The sequence below is a fragment of the Falco rusticolus genome, chromosome 15 (genome assembly GCF_015220075.1).
Source record: "Falco rusticolus isolate bFalRus1 chromosome 15, bFalRus1.pri, whole genome shotgun sequence".
In the NCBI taxonomy this organism is placed as follows: Eukaryota; Metazoa; Chordata; class Aves; order Falconiformes; family Falconidae; genus Falco; species Falco rusticolus.
In genome coordinates this window covers 5,892,086-5,905,870 of record NC_051201.1, presented here as the reverse complement: position 1 = coordinate 5,905,870, position 13,785 = coordinate 5,892,086, and positions in this window count along the sequence as shown.

Genomic DNA, 13,785 nt, shown 5'->3' with positions numbered 1-13,785 from the left:
AATGCTGCAAGCTTCCTGCAATCCCCACTCCCTTCAGGGACCCAGAAATAGCTGCTGAAGTCCCAGAGTGGGTTTAGCTGATTCACAAGAAATGCAATTAGGCCAGGAAAAAAGTGCACTGATTAGTTATTTCTCAGACAGGTTTTGCTGCTAAGATTGCAGGTGAGAACTGCAGCCTTGGACAGGCTTTTGGCTTGTAAGAAACTCAGCCACACTAAAGAGGCAATACCAACTGTCCTCATTAACTGACTCTTAATCCACACGTATAAAGTAATTCGTGTTCTGCTTGAACGGATTAATCTAGGCCAAAGCAAGAGTTTCTAGTGAGCCTAGAGCACAATAAAATCCCAAATACCAAGAGAAGCCTGCAAACAAGAACATGGTTTAATACGCATTACCCTCTCCCGATTTTTGCAGCCTTACTATAGAGTTCTACAGCATTCCCAAACAATAACAAGCTATAAGTGTTAATAAAGGAAGTTTGCGTAATGGGAATGGAGAATTTAGTTACTGAACCGATGGTCTGGACCTAGTAAACATAACAAAATTCTCTGTAAAACATATGAAGCATTTTACCAACAAATTGATGAAGAACATTTCATACAACTTCTTCTCCAGTTATGTGCATCCACAACGCTTGTGTACTGCACATGTAATTACAGACCAGTCTTGGGCCACAGATAATTCACATTAGCATAATAATTTTCTGTTAGATGGAGTATACCAATTTTTCCCTCTACTCATGATGAAAATGGAGCTTGTTCTTCCTCCTCCCCTAGGTTACAGGGGAGGATTCAGAAAGTTTTAAAAAGACATTAAATGTTATTGTTATTGGAAGGTCCCAGATTTAGAATGTTTAAACCCTTGTATTTTAAAAGATTCTTACGACTGTTTTGACAAGCTACCATGGTTGCCACAGGCCTTTGAAATGCAGAAGGCAGAATGCCCTTAAGCTAAAAAAGTGCCTTTTATTTATCCCATTGAATTGTAGTCAGGCTGAGCCGAGTTACAAATTGTTTAAATTTGACATTTTCTTCATTCACTTGAATTGCTCGGGAAAATTTAGGAATATAGGACTGGAAGGGATCTCCTGAGTCATCAGATGCAGTCTGTAGACACCGTGTTATATAATACTTTTCATGAAAAATTGAGCTCCACCTTAAAAGCTGATGTTTTTTCTGAACCCACTGCCTCATTTGTAGGCTGTTCCAGAATCCCTTATAATTAAAAAAACTTCTTCTGATTGCCAGCCAGAATATATTCAAGGCCAGTTTAGACCCATTTTTTTCATAAGCAAATACTGCCCTTTAGGTTAAATAGCTCTTTTCTGTGTCTTGTGTTTATTGCCTCATGTATTCATGCTGTCTCTCAGGTTTTGTCCTCCTATGCTGAACAAGCCAAGTCTTTTTTAGTTCCTTACCCTAAAATAGGTCCTCCACTCCCCTAATGAGCTTCAGGAGCACAGCAAAAATTAACTGTCCATGGGCATCCTAAAGGGCCAGATCTGCATCGCTGCAAAAGCAAAGGCACAGGACACACTGGCAACTCCTGAGACCTACCAGGGACCCATGACTAACCTAGAGCTGCCACATCATGCTTCCTAACCCTAATCCCATCGAGTATTCATCAATAATCTCAGTTAAGAAAAGGACAAAGCAAAAGTCCTGCAGATGTGCCTGTTTTTGGAGCTCACCAGCACCACGGAACAGGGGGACAACACTGATGCAAGCTTAGATTTTTTTATTATTCAGGTATTTTTGGAATTTATAATTCTTGAAGTATTTGATCTAAGAATAAAACCAGAAAACATCAAGAAAGGTTCTTAAACATCCAATAAAAAGCCACTGAAATCAGCCTGAATTTTCCAGAAGCTCTCAAAAGGCTTTTAACCAAGTCCAATGGGGGTGTAGGTTTTAAAAGTTTAGTGACAGCCTATACAACAAAATTAACGAGACATATGTCCACACAAAAATATATTATGCAAAGATCAGTGTAATCATATCACCCATGGACTTCATGATGGATACAATAACAATACTTCTGGAAAAGAAGTGCGAAAAATACAGTATCAGTGATGAGAAAGAAAAAAACCAGAGACTATGTAATCACATTTGGTAAGTCAGTGTTGATTTTGATGTAAAAAAAACACACAAAGAAAATTAGCTTGAGTATTAGAAAAAGCTGCTTATTTGGTAGAGCCTGGAATCTGCAAAACAGCAAATGTCTGAAAGTTAGTAACACAAAGCACTGGATGAACAAGCCAGCGTTGATCTGAGAGAAGGAATTTTAATTCTATATCTTTGCTATCTTTTATTTCTCAGGGTTTGGCTTGTGGTTGTTGGGGGTTTTTTGTATTCTAACCAATCGCTTTCCTTATAAATTCTACTTGAATTCCACGTCTCTCTTCAAAGGAATTTCAGGATGATAGATCAGAAAGGCACCGTATCTCTTTCTCACATAGTGAAGATGTCTGATGCCCTTAAGCATGGTGAGAAGCCTCAGTGCTGTTCCGCCATTTCTCATCTAAGTCCATTGCTGAGAAGCACTGGAGAAAGACCATGAGATCAAGGGAATCAGTGCATTTGCCAACCTGAAAGGTGAATACTCGTCAACAGCATTTATGAATGATTTAGTATTCAGAGCGCACTTGGGACTCTTGTCATGTCATCTATCGTGGACACACACAAAGAAAGACACATAAACTAGAAAATTAATCCTTTATATCTATTTTTATCAAGTACAATGTGTCATTGCTGTGGTTCAGCCTAACTTTACAAAATACATTTTGAAGACACCACAGTAGAACAGCAATACATTTTTCCTAGGCAGAGACTTGTTGCTTAAATACTACATTCCAAAGATTAACCTAGGTGAAGGATAAAGTTGGTACATCTCTTCAACATACACTCACTTTTCTTTCCTCCTTGGCTAGTTCTGAAATCCACAGCAATGAATTACCTCTTAAAAAAAGAAAAAAAAAAAAAAAAAAACCCACAACAGAAAAAGAGTAATGTCTACTGAAAACAGAGCTGAGAGTATGTAACAAGAGCCTTTAAGGCCACCAGGTCTTGCACAGCTTTCAAGACCAATCACAGGTCAAAGGAGCAGTAGTTAATGTAGCTGATTATTCATTTGATTTAGAACTCCTCCTGAGTTAGAAGCTGTATTTGTTAATTGCTCAGTTTTGCTGTAAGCCCCAGCAATGACTACTCAGATCTGTAGTCTCTGTCCTCTGACAAAAAATGCAGTTTCTTTTTGTAACTTCACATTTTCTCTGCTGTCCTGGTATCTGCTGGGTTAGACCTACTAGCATGTACAGTGCTGTCTTTTGGATTAGGTTGAGAATAATGTTGATTACACACTGATGCTTTCAGTTATTGCTAAGTTTTGTTTATACTAAGACAAGGACTTCTCAGTGCCTCATGCCCTGCCAGCGAGGAGGCTGGAGGGGCACAAGAAGCTGTGAGGGGACACAGCCAGGACTGACCCGAACTCTTCAAAAAGATATTCCATACCATATCGTGCTCATCATGCTCAGTATCAAAACTGGGAGAAAACTGGCTGGGGGGTGCTACTTGGGAACTAGCTGGGCATTGGCTGGTGAGTGCCGAGCAATTGCATTGCTTTTATCATCATCATCAATCATCATTATTATTATTACCATTATTATCTTCCTTCTCTGTCCCATTAAACTGTCCTTGTCTCAACCCATGAGTTTTCTTACTTTCACCCTTCCGATTCTCTCCCCATCCCACTGCAGGGCAGGGATTAAGCGAGCGGCTGTGTGGTGCTTAGTTGCCAGCTGGGGTTAAACTATGACATCTGTACATATATGAAATTTCCCTCATGCCAGCCTTTACTCGTGAGATACTATTGAGAGAAAAGACTATTCTTTGATCTGAAAGGAGATAGCTGAATGTATCTACTACATTTGAAATTAATCTTCCTTGCTACGTTTTTGTAAAGTACGTTTTCTAACTGTCAAGTGGAGATACTGCTTTTAAGGGTGCCACCGTCCAACACAGTTAAAATCAGTAGCATGTTCTCAGGGCTGTGTAAGGCCAGCTCATGAGTTACTTCTGTTCTATTAATCCTGTGAAAGTAGGGGCAAGATTTGCCCTGTTAGGAATTTTACTGTCCAAGAAGGTTACAGTTAATGACGATACTGAGGCATAATCATGGATTTTTCAAGAGTAGACAGCTGATACACATAACTTTTGGGCTAAGCAGACCACCACTTAAGATGACAGAGAAGTTCTGGTTTTATATCCACCAGTATTAGTCTTTTGAGACTGCCAGAAAATGCGGCTGGTTTTGTGACATGGGTAACAGTTCATCTAGATCTGAAACTCAAGACTTCAAACATATTTCACAGGCATATTTTCCTTTTCTAGTTGGGAGCAGACTACTTTTTTTATGAGCCTTCCTCCACGTTAACTGCTTTTTCAGTCTTTCAATTGATCGCATGGGTAGTCAGCGAGGAGGCAGCTACTGAGCACAACCGGCTGCATCAGAAGGAGGCAAGGGCAGCTCTGTCTCTGCCACTGTCACCACGTGACAGCAGAGCCACGGAAGCAATCACATGATTTACACAGCAGAGTCCACAGCCCAGCTTGTCCGTCACCTCCAAGAAGTACATCAGAGCAACCAGCACCATACCCACGTGCGCTGCTGGCCACAGTGAGACATCACGGGCGGGTCAGCGCAGCGTTTACAGACAGGGCGGCACGGGGGTGATACTTGAGGACAGGAAAGAGGTGTTTTGGGGCAGATGGCACGTGTACGAAGAGACAACTGTGTTTTGGCCACTGCTGCTAGCCACTGTGCACAGCTATGGCTCTGACCCGGAAGCAAAGCAGCATTTTTGCCATAGGTATGGCTCAATCAGTGCTGGCGCTCAGCATCTGACCACAACTCAACGCTTGTGCAGATGCATGGGAAGGTGGCACACAGTATGGTTCAGGTTGTGTGGGACAGTAAGTACAGCTCTCAGTTCAAGCACTGCCTCTGCTGCTTTGAGGAACCAAGGAAACTACCCCTTGTAAGAGGCCTACCAAGTACTGAACCCTCCAAGAAACTCTTGGTCAGATTGCAGCTGGTGCTAACCAAACAGCGCCAAGATTGCTAAGACAGAAAGAGTGACCAGGCACATTAGCCAACTCTACCACTTTCTGAATATAAAATGTTGGCAGGTACATACAAGAATCATCAAGTAGCCATCAAACAATCATGTCCTTGGGTTACATTGCCCTGTAATGGACTTGTATTGCTGACATTTTGGAAAAGTTCAAGAGTCAGACTTTGAAATAGCCTGAAACCTAAATACAACGGCGTATGAATGAACACAAAGATGTGGAAACCAGACTTTGTCCTCTTAGAAATGAAAAATACCCAACTGCAGGTGTGTTTTACTAGCTGAAAATCACATTTCAGGAGTACACCAGGACCGTAACAACCACAGGCAGTCCATGATTGTCTCATAAGTTTACTTGCCTCCTGCCTTCCTTCAGCTGAAGGTGCCCTGGTATTTGTACACAGCCCGGTGAAGAAAGAACATACAGCAATGCAGATAGCAGAAGTTCTAGCACAGGATACATTCTGCTACCACCCTTTTTAATTACTATTTGCAGTTCAAGGCTGCACAGATTACCTCCACCCACACAAGGTAATTTGAACACTTTTATTTTGTATAACTATGTACTGACATGATGTTAACAGTTGCAATTTCAAGGAGTAAAATCCTTAGAATTGCAGTTACAGATCAAGCAGAAAAATCTTACAACTTTCCCTCTGGTTTCCTACAGTCACAGAATAGCTGAGCATTGAAAGGACCTCGGGAGGTCATTCAGTCCAACCTCCTTCTCAAAGAAGGGCTAATTTCAAAGTTAGATAAGGCAGCCCAGGGCCTTATCCAGGTGATTCTTGAAAATCTCCAATGCTGGAGATTCCACAGCCTCTCTGGGCATCTGCTCCAGCACTTAACCTCTCTCATTATGTTTGGTTTTTTCTTTCTGTCCAGTCAAAGTCACCCTTCTTGCAGCCTGTGACCATTGCCCCTCATCCTTTTGCTGTGCACCACCTAGAAAATTGGGCACATTCTCCCTATTACCACCTCATAGTTCCACTTTTAGACCCACCTTATGCTTCTCTTCCCTGGACTAAACAAACCTTTGTCCCTCAGCCCCTTCTTCCATGAGGTTCTCAGTCCCCCAGCCATCTTAATGGCTCAACAGCTATCACATCGTATCCCTTAGCATGTAGACAAACTGTACTGCTTTCCATCAACAAGGCTGAAAGGGTTGAAAATGATCCCTACGTAGCATAGTGACATCAGGTGCAAGGTCCCAGACTCTAAGTCAATTTAAAATTTGCATTAACCTCACTGAGGCCAGGTGCTCACCTAAGACATCTGCCCTTACTGCCAGAACAGAACTAAAATTCAGTTCAAGGGACTAATAGGGTGGAGACCACCTGACAAAGATTTCTGCATTATAGAGGAAAACAAAACAAAAACAGTGATAGGGAATTGGGCAGCCATTTTCACAGGGATACTTAGCTGACACATGCTCCGAAACTGTGTTATTAAAACTAGAACAGATAATTATATGTTTCATTAGCCAGAATTAGAATGAGAATGGACTGGTTTGTGCACAAAAAAAGTGTAACTCAGAGGCTGTCCAAGATAACAAAAAACAAACCAAGATTGTTATCCAATGATATCAATACCAATATTCTGCACTATGCCTTGTATGAAAAATTATCTGTATCATATACTTATAAACAGTATGTTGGATGAGCTTACAAGTAAACAAAATTCAGCTCTTATTTCCATACAGTAAGCTTAGATAGGCTTATGTGGTTTGGTCCCACTGTTTAACAATAGAGGGGAACACCGAGTGACACAAGTCAATGAGAATTACAGCTACAACTGACCAGAATGCCAAGCTGAAACAAAGACACAATTTCTGCTTTCAGGAAACTCTGAACCAGAAGTAACATGTTGCCAAGAGAGCAGATGAAGAAGTAAAATTAATGCACTATTACAGAACTAAAATAACCCAGAGTAAGACTAAGTGGTGAGAGGTGAGATGGGAGTAAGTCCTTCGGTTCCTACCGATACGTGCTCTACCTCCAGTTAAAGACTCCAGGCCAGAATTTCAGGCAAGGTGAATTGCTGCTGCTATACTGAAGTCATTACTTTAAATCCACTGAATTGTGGCTTTTAATATGCTCCAACTTGCTTTGCTCCAACCAGACTGTGAGGAAATCTGGATTTGAGTGAAAAGGTACAGACCTGATTCTCATCTCTACACAGGCTTTACAATCCCCGATTTTTCAAGAATGTATTTCGATTCACACTGATAAATGAATTAGTCTTTCAAATTAAAACTAGGCTTTTTCATTTGGTTCTTTTAACTTACACTCTAAGTCAGTTCATTTCGGTTTAAGAAAGCCCTATTGTGGAGGCTGTGGACCAGTCCATGCCTACCACAGGTGGGCTGGCTGCCATCTCATCTCTACGCTATATGCCATCTGATACACTCTGTTAGAGACACTAAAGAAAAGTTTAATGGTTCATTATTGGTAAATCAGTATTGCAAAGGGATTCAAATTTTTTAAGTCATTCTGGTGCAAAAACTAAATAGTGTTACATTCCTGACAATTCTGAAGTTGAGAATGGTTAATTTCTAAAAATAAAAATGAGAGTATAAAAATTAGAATAATGTCTAACACCAAGTTATTATCGTTTTGCAAGTTCTTTGTCAAAAAATGTGTAAGTATGCTTTTGAAGCACACTTTTCCTGGAAATAAATGCAATGCAAATACTAGGTCCCACAAGGCCTAGTTTATAGCCCTTACGCTAAAAAGTAGTCCTAAGGATTAGCATAGTTAAGTATGTACTATAATGTAGAGCCTGTTGTATATTCATTCACAGTGGGTATCATTCTTTTCTTAGAGACATTACCAAAGCCAGCAACAGCCCTTGTATGTAAATGGAGAGCTCCACTAGCTTGTATTTAAAGGCATCTATAATAACAAGTAATTAACATGCATGATACACTTACATATTTTTAAAATGCAGACTGTATGATAAGGCACTATATGACACATATTATTTCAAAACATAAAACATCTTAGCAAAATAAATAAATATCCTTTTAAAATTTAGCTCCCGTGCTCCTAAAGAAAACCCTTGTAAACACATACATCTTTAAAAAAGGGTGCCATTAGTAACTCTAGCTAACTCAGCACAGAAGGAATTTCTGAATGCCCACCAGAAAAAATTCATGCTGCTTCTCCCTGAACTAAAACTGGCTTTTCCCATTATGTCAAGATCTAAAAGCTCTTTGTTTTAAACTTCTGGGCAAAAAGTAGCTAATCCTTTACTAGTTCATAATAATATTTTGAGCTGTGTTATGATACTGAAACACAATATACATGCATTTTTTTTGAGTGAAATCTAACATAATTTGCCAGGGACCAAGAATCTTGTAACTGCAAAAGGAAGTCTCTCCTTAAAGAAGGTAATCAGAAAAAATGCCACAGGTAATCCAATTAATCGCTGGAGCCAGGGCCTGAGAGTTGCAGTATGGATTTCATACCTAACTCTGCAATTTGTCATGACCTTTAGAATCATCAAGTCGTAATATAGTTCAGTTTTCAGATCACCATGTTCAAGATACTAATAAATTTCTAGAAAGTATTTTGAAAATCTCATAAAAAATAAACTGATCAAATTTAGCTTTATGAAATTAATTTAAATATCCATTTAAACATAAACAAAAGGGTTTTTGCTGTAAGGGTGGTTGACCACTGGAACAGGTTGGAGAGGTTGTGGAATCTCCATCTTTGGAGATATTCAAAACCCAACTGGAGATGGCCAGGAGCAAATGCGCTCTAGATGGCAATGCTTTGAGCTGCAGGGTTGGACTAGATGATCTGCAGAGGTCTTCTCCAGACACCACCCTTCTGAGCTTTTCTAATAATTGTATGTTTTTAAAACACTTTCAGTGTATTCCAGGGTTTTAGCTTGTAAGCCCAGAAAAATAGACTTGGAGGCACTTTCCGGCTTCAGGCTCCCCATCCTCGCAAGTATTGACATTGTGTAATCCCTTCCACAGATGGATCAGGCTCCATATCACCTCTTACTAGTAAGGAATAATTCTTTTCGTTTTCTGAAACATTATGTGTCCTTGTGTAGTTTTGCAGTCATTGTTATAATCATGCAGTGGTGTTCCATTTCATCATGCAAACCTCGTGAGCAGCCTAGCTTTACAGAAGTGGTTTGTGAGCAGCAAATAGAGACATACAAGCTGAGTCCTTCATTAAAAGCCACAAAACATTAACATATAAAATTATACACCTAGGTGTTAAGACCCTGCATATTTGTGTACTTGTAGATATTGCTAGTTCGGTGCATTTTTACAGAGCACAGTTTCAGGGAAAAAAATCCATTAGCTTACTAATGTGCTGCAATATACTGTGATCACTCTGAATATTACATACACTCTTATGCGTAAACTCTACTGAATTAATCAGATGTCTTCCCTTAAGGTAATCTTTCAGTCAGCTAAATCTAACAGTGTTTTCTATCGTCTTGCTATTTATGGATTCTTCATAATGACTCTAATACATCTTGTCCAGATAGTACTAATAAAACGTATCCTGACTTCCTTTAATTGGCACTTTCAAGTTGGCAAGTTTCAAATCCCATGTTGCATTACAACTTGTATCGTTCTTAGGTGTTCACACACCGTCATTTGCTGCTTAACAGAAGAAACCACTTGAGCTATCCACTTCACACTTCTATTTCTACCCACATAAAAATAAGGCCACAAACCAGTCTCTTAATACTGGACTCTTACCTGATGTTCAAGATATACAGGAATATAAGACAATAATGTGTGCAATTTGCTCCTGCCTGATGTACATCATGATTTCCTAAATCTGTTGAAAATTCAGCTGTTGAGCCATCAATTTTGAAAGCTCTGTATACACAAGAGTTCCCATATGAAATTGACTTCTACATGATCTACGTTTTCCCGTTGTTTTTTTTTTTTTTTGCCTTAGTCAGAAAGTTCGCAAATCTTTCAGCAGGAATGTTTTGGCACCTTCCTATTATCTATGACAACATGTCAGGTGGAAAAATGGCATTTGCAAACAAGAGGGAGCAGAATATGGAAAGATGTTATTTTGGGTGTCATTGGGAGGTACTGTCAAAAGAATAAATGTGCTCAGTCAAAGACAAAGCTATCTTAATTTTCAACATAAGAAAAGACATAACGAAGATTAGCTTCAATCCCTGTTGCCAGACACAGTTCTAGTTTCATAAAATAAGATGGTGAATGATACAACTGTATAGCAAGAGGCAAAAGGAACCAGAAAAAGGAGAGATGAACAGGTGTGGAAGGCACCTAAATTCACAGAAGTTAAAAGAATACTTCCAATCATTGCCATGTTTTTTGAGTGAGGCCCTACATATATCATTTATGTTCCAGAACAAGTATGTGTCCTGGTAAAGCATTTTCTATAATGGCTGCTATGTGGCTGTGGTAATAATCCACAGAAAACATACCTTTGCTGACTCACACCAGAAACCAATTCTGAGCCACTTCTGTCTGATGCAAAGTCTTAGTCACTACCAGGTTTTCTTCAGTGACTGCTCTTTGGGAACACTGCTTGTACAATTTTAGGGAAACATTTTTTTGACAGTGAAGCCTCCTCTTGCAGGTTAACTTCTGTACTGGCCTTTTCTGCTTGTGGTGGTGTACACAATCTCTGTTTCCTTCTGTGACACACCATTCTGTGCTTTAATTTTTAAGGCAGATTTTCCTCCATCTCTCTTTCTCATGTGATCTCAGTCTGTTAAAATGACTGCAGTAAGTTGATCTTCATACTTGCATGGAGACCTGTTAAAAACAATAGATCACATGAATCAACTCACAAAATCACACCACACATTACACTTAATATGAAATATTTCCCATGGAAAGTAACTGACCAGCGAATATGTGCTAAGCAATGGGACTTCCTTATTTTCTAAGTCTAGATGAATAATGACAAGTATATACAACTACATCATATGGATTCCCATATGAAGTATTAACATACTGATGTCTTCCTCCATATATCTTAGTTGTCATCCATTTCTTCATGCATCCTTGGTCAAAGTTTCATTTTCCCCCTTCCCGAAATAAGGCAAAACTATATTTGCCATACTTAATAGAACAGAACAGAATCATGAAGTTGTAAGAAGTACAGATGATTTTCAGAACAGCTGCCACTTTCAACCCTAGAAAAGTTCTGTTCCATGGCATACGCTGGACACCAACAAACAAACATTTCTTTGTTTTTTATATATTATTGTTTCATTATACTGTGGTATTTCAGTTTCTATTTCAAAAGCTTCCTCTTGATGATAAGTAATTGCATGTTTTAAGATCCAAAGAAGGGTTTGGAGGAAGACATTAATTTAGCATCAGAATCAAGCAATCACAACTACTTGTTTGCTTTCAAAGACAGCGTGGCACAGAGTAAAGCATATTGGGCTTTTCCCAAGTCTACTTCTTCTTGCCACAAAACAATGTAAATTAATTCTTTTTAAAAAATGGCACCTTCCTATTTTCCTTTCATGTTCATTTATTCTCTAATTTTTAGATACTATATGTATGCTAAGGACATCCTCATCTTGTTTTGCAACTCCTAGTTGACTTACATCTTGGATAATTTCTCCGACAAGTTTCCTGGGGTATTTCAGTGCTCTCTGAGACCTAACAGGTGAGTATACAGACATCACAGCACCAAGCCCTAGGAAATCCATTATCCTGCCTATCACCCCGCCAGAACAGTGGCGTCATTAGTGACTCTCCTCTTCCTGCTGCAGCTCCGCACCATTTGCTGTCAACTCTCTCTTTATGAACACACTAAACCACTTTCTTTCATTTTTACCCTCACTGACTTTTTCCACGTTCTGGTCATCCTCCCTTCTTTGGTAAGGGATAGACATCTTGTTATTTTGTTCCCTGCTTTCACTTCCAGTTGCTGCTGCTGCTAAAATACTCTCTTTTGCCACTCATTTCACAGAGCCAAGGCTTTGCACAGCTTTCCCCTTGCATTCACCTTTAGTTCCTTGTCCTTCTCTCCTTCCTCTTACTCGTGCCTCATTTTCACCCTTTTCGCATTTAATTTTCATACCTTAGTAAAGGAATTCTCTCAATTTCTCCATCTACCAATTTACTCTCACCTGTCATTTAGCTTCCTCTTCAAGAGACAATGCAGTCTTTTACAGTGACTTTTCATAGAGCTTGCTGCCAAAATGCACTACTCAACTGTACACTCCTTGGGGGAACTGTATTATTGACTGTACAGTACCTACAGTAGTTGCATAGCACTGGACAGACTGACTAAACAATCAATAACAAATCAATGGTACAGCTATGACAACAGTATTTTAGCTCTCCGAAATATAATCGTTTCAATTTTAAGTTTCTTCAGTCTGAGAGATAATTCCTGTAATTAAAGTAGTGGAAACCAGAGCATCCACCAGACCAAAAGAAGTGTTCAAATGTGACGTATCACACTTGGAATGCCTCCCTTGCTTGCATTGCTCTCTTGGGATGGGAAATAGGAGAAGGCGGCAAAACAATAAGAGTAATGAATAATCACATATTTAGCAAAAACATTCAGTTTAGAGTTTGTAATTTGTACAAAAACTGGATTTTGCAGCAATTTCATTTCAAAGTGAAGATATTTCCATTTTCAAGGCAATTGCAATTGGAAAAATATGTATTTCCAGAAAATCTGTTATTGGAAACTTAAAAAAAAATGGTAGTAAGTTTAAATATTTCTATTTTTTCCAAAAGATTGAAAGGTATATCGCATGAATTTGTGAGTTACAACAGAGACCTGCTGGGCAAATGAAGGTCACTTCGATTTTTTAAAACATAAAACCTTGTTTTCTGCTAAATGACAGTGAAACACACAGAAACCACAATCAACTTTTCCTCGGTTTGACAATCACAAAAGTCCTCTTTCTGCTCCTCACTATTGACTCACACACCACTGCATCCCAAGAGACTGTGTACTCTAAAACAAGGAATGAGTAATCAGGAAAAAGATGTTTCCCCTCTTCAAAGTATTCACTAAAGCATTCACCCTTTCAAAACCTCCAAACTAATATTTGTTTGGGTTGTGAATCTTACAGCAACAATATTGACCATGTTAACATGATTTAAACACTTTACAATGCAAATGAAAATTCCTAAAATATAGATCAGGTCATGGAGATGTCTTCCAATATGGTGGAGGGTGGGTTGTTCTAATTTAAGCTGCCTGAGAGCAGGATAACAGCAAAGCCCAGAAAGAACAGTCAGATTATCAGACCTGTCTCAAAAGAAAGGACATATATTCTTCTACAGCTTGGGAAGGGATGTTTTCTAATTCATTCAAGGCACCTTTGGGAAGAGTTGATACTATGAAGAAAGCCAAGGGTTTCAGAGGAGGAGTGTTTTAGAATGCATCTGAAAAATGACTCACTGGTTTTCACTGTCTTTTTTTCACTGTTGTGGAAAGCAGCAAATTAGTAGGTGTAATAAAGCGAACTTTGAAGATAAATGTATTAAAATGTCTACTTATCGATGGCATATTCTGCTCAATGAGAACTCCAAAGAGCTGATTTGCTACTGTAAACAATAAAAGTCACTTTACAATAAGACAAAATAATTGATTTATGAAGAAGAAACCATGGGGTGTGATTATTAAGTAACGTTATTTCTTGGGAATTAA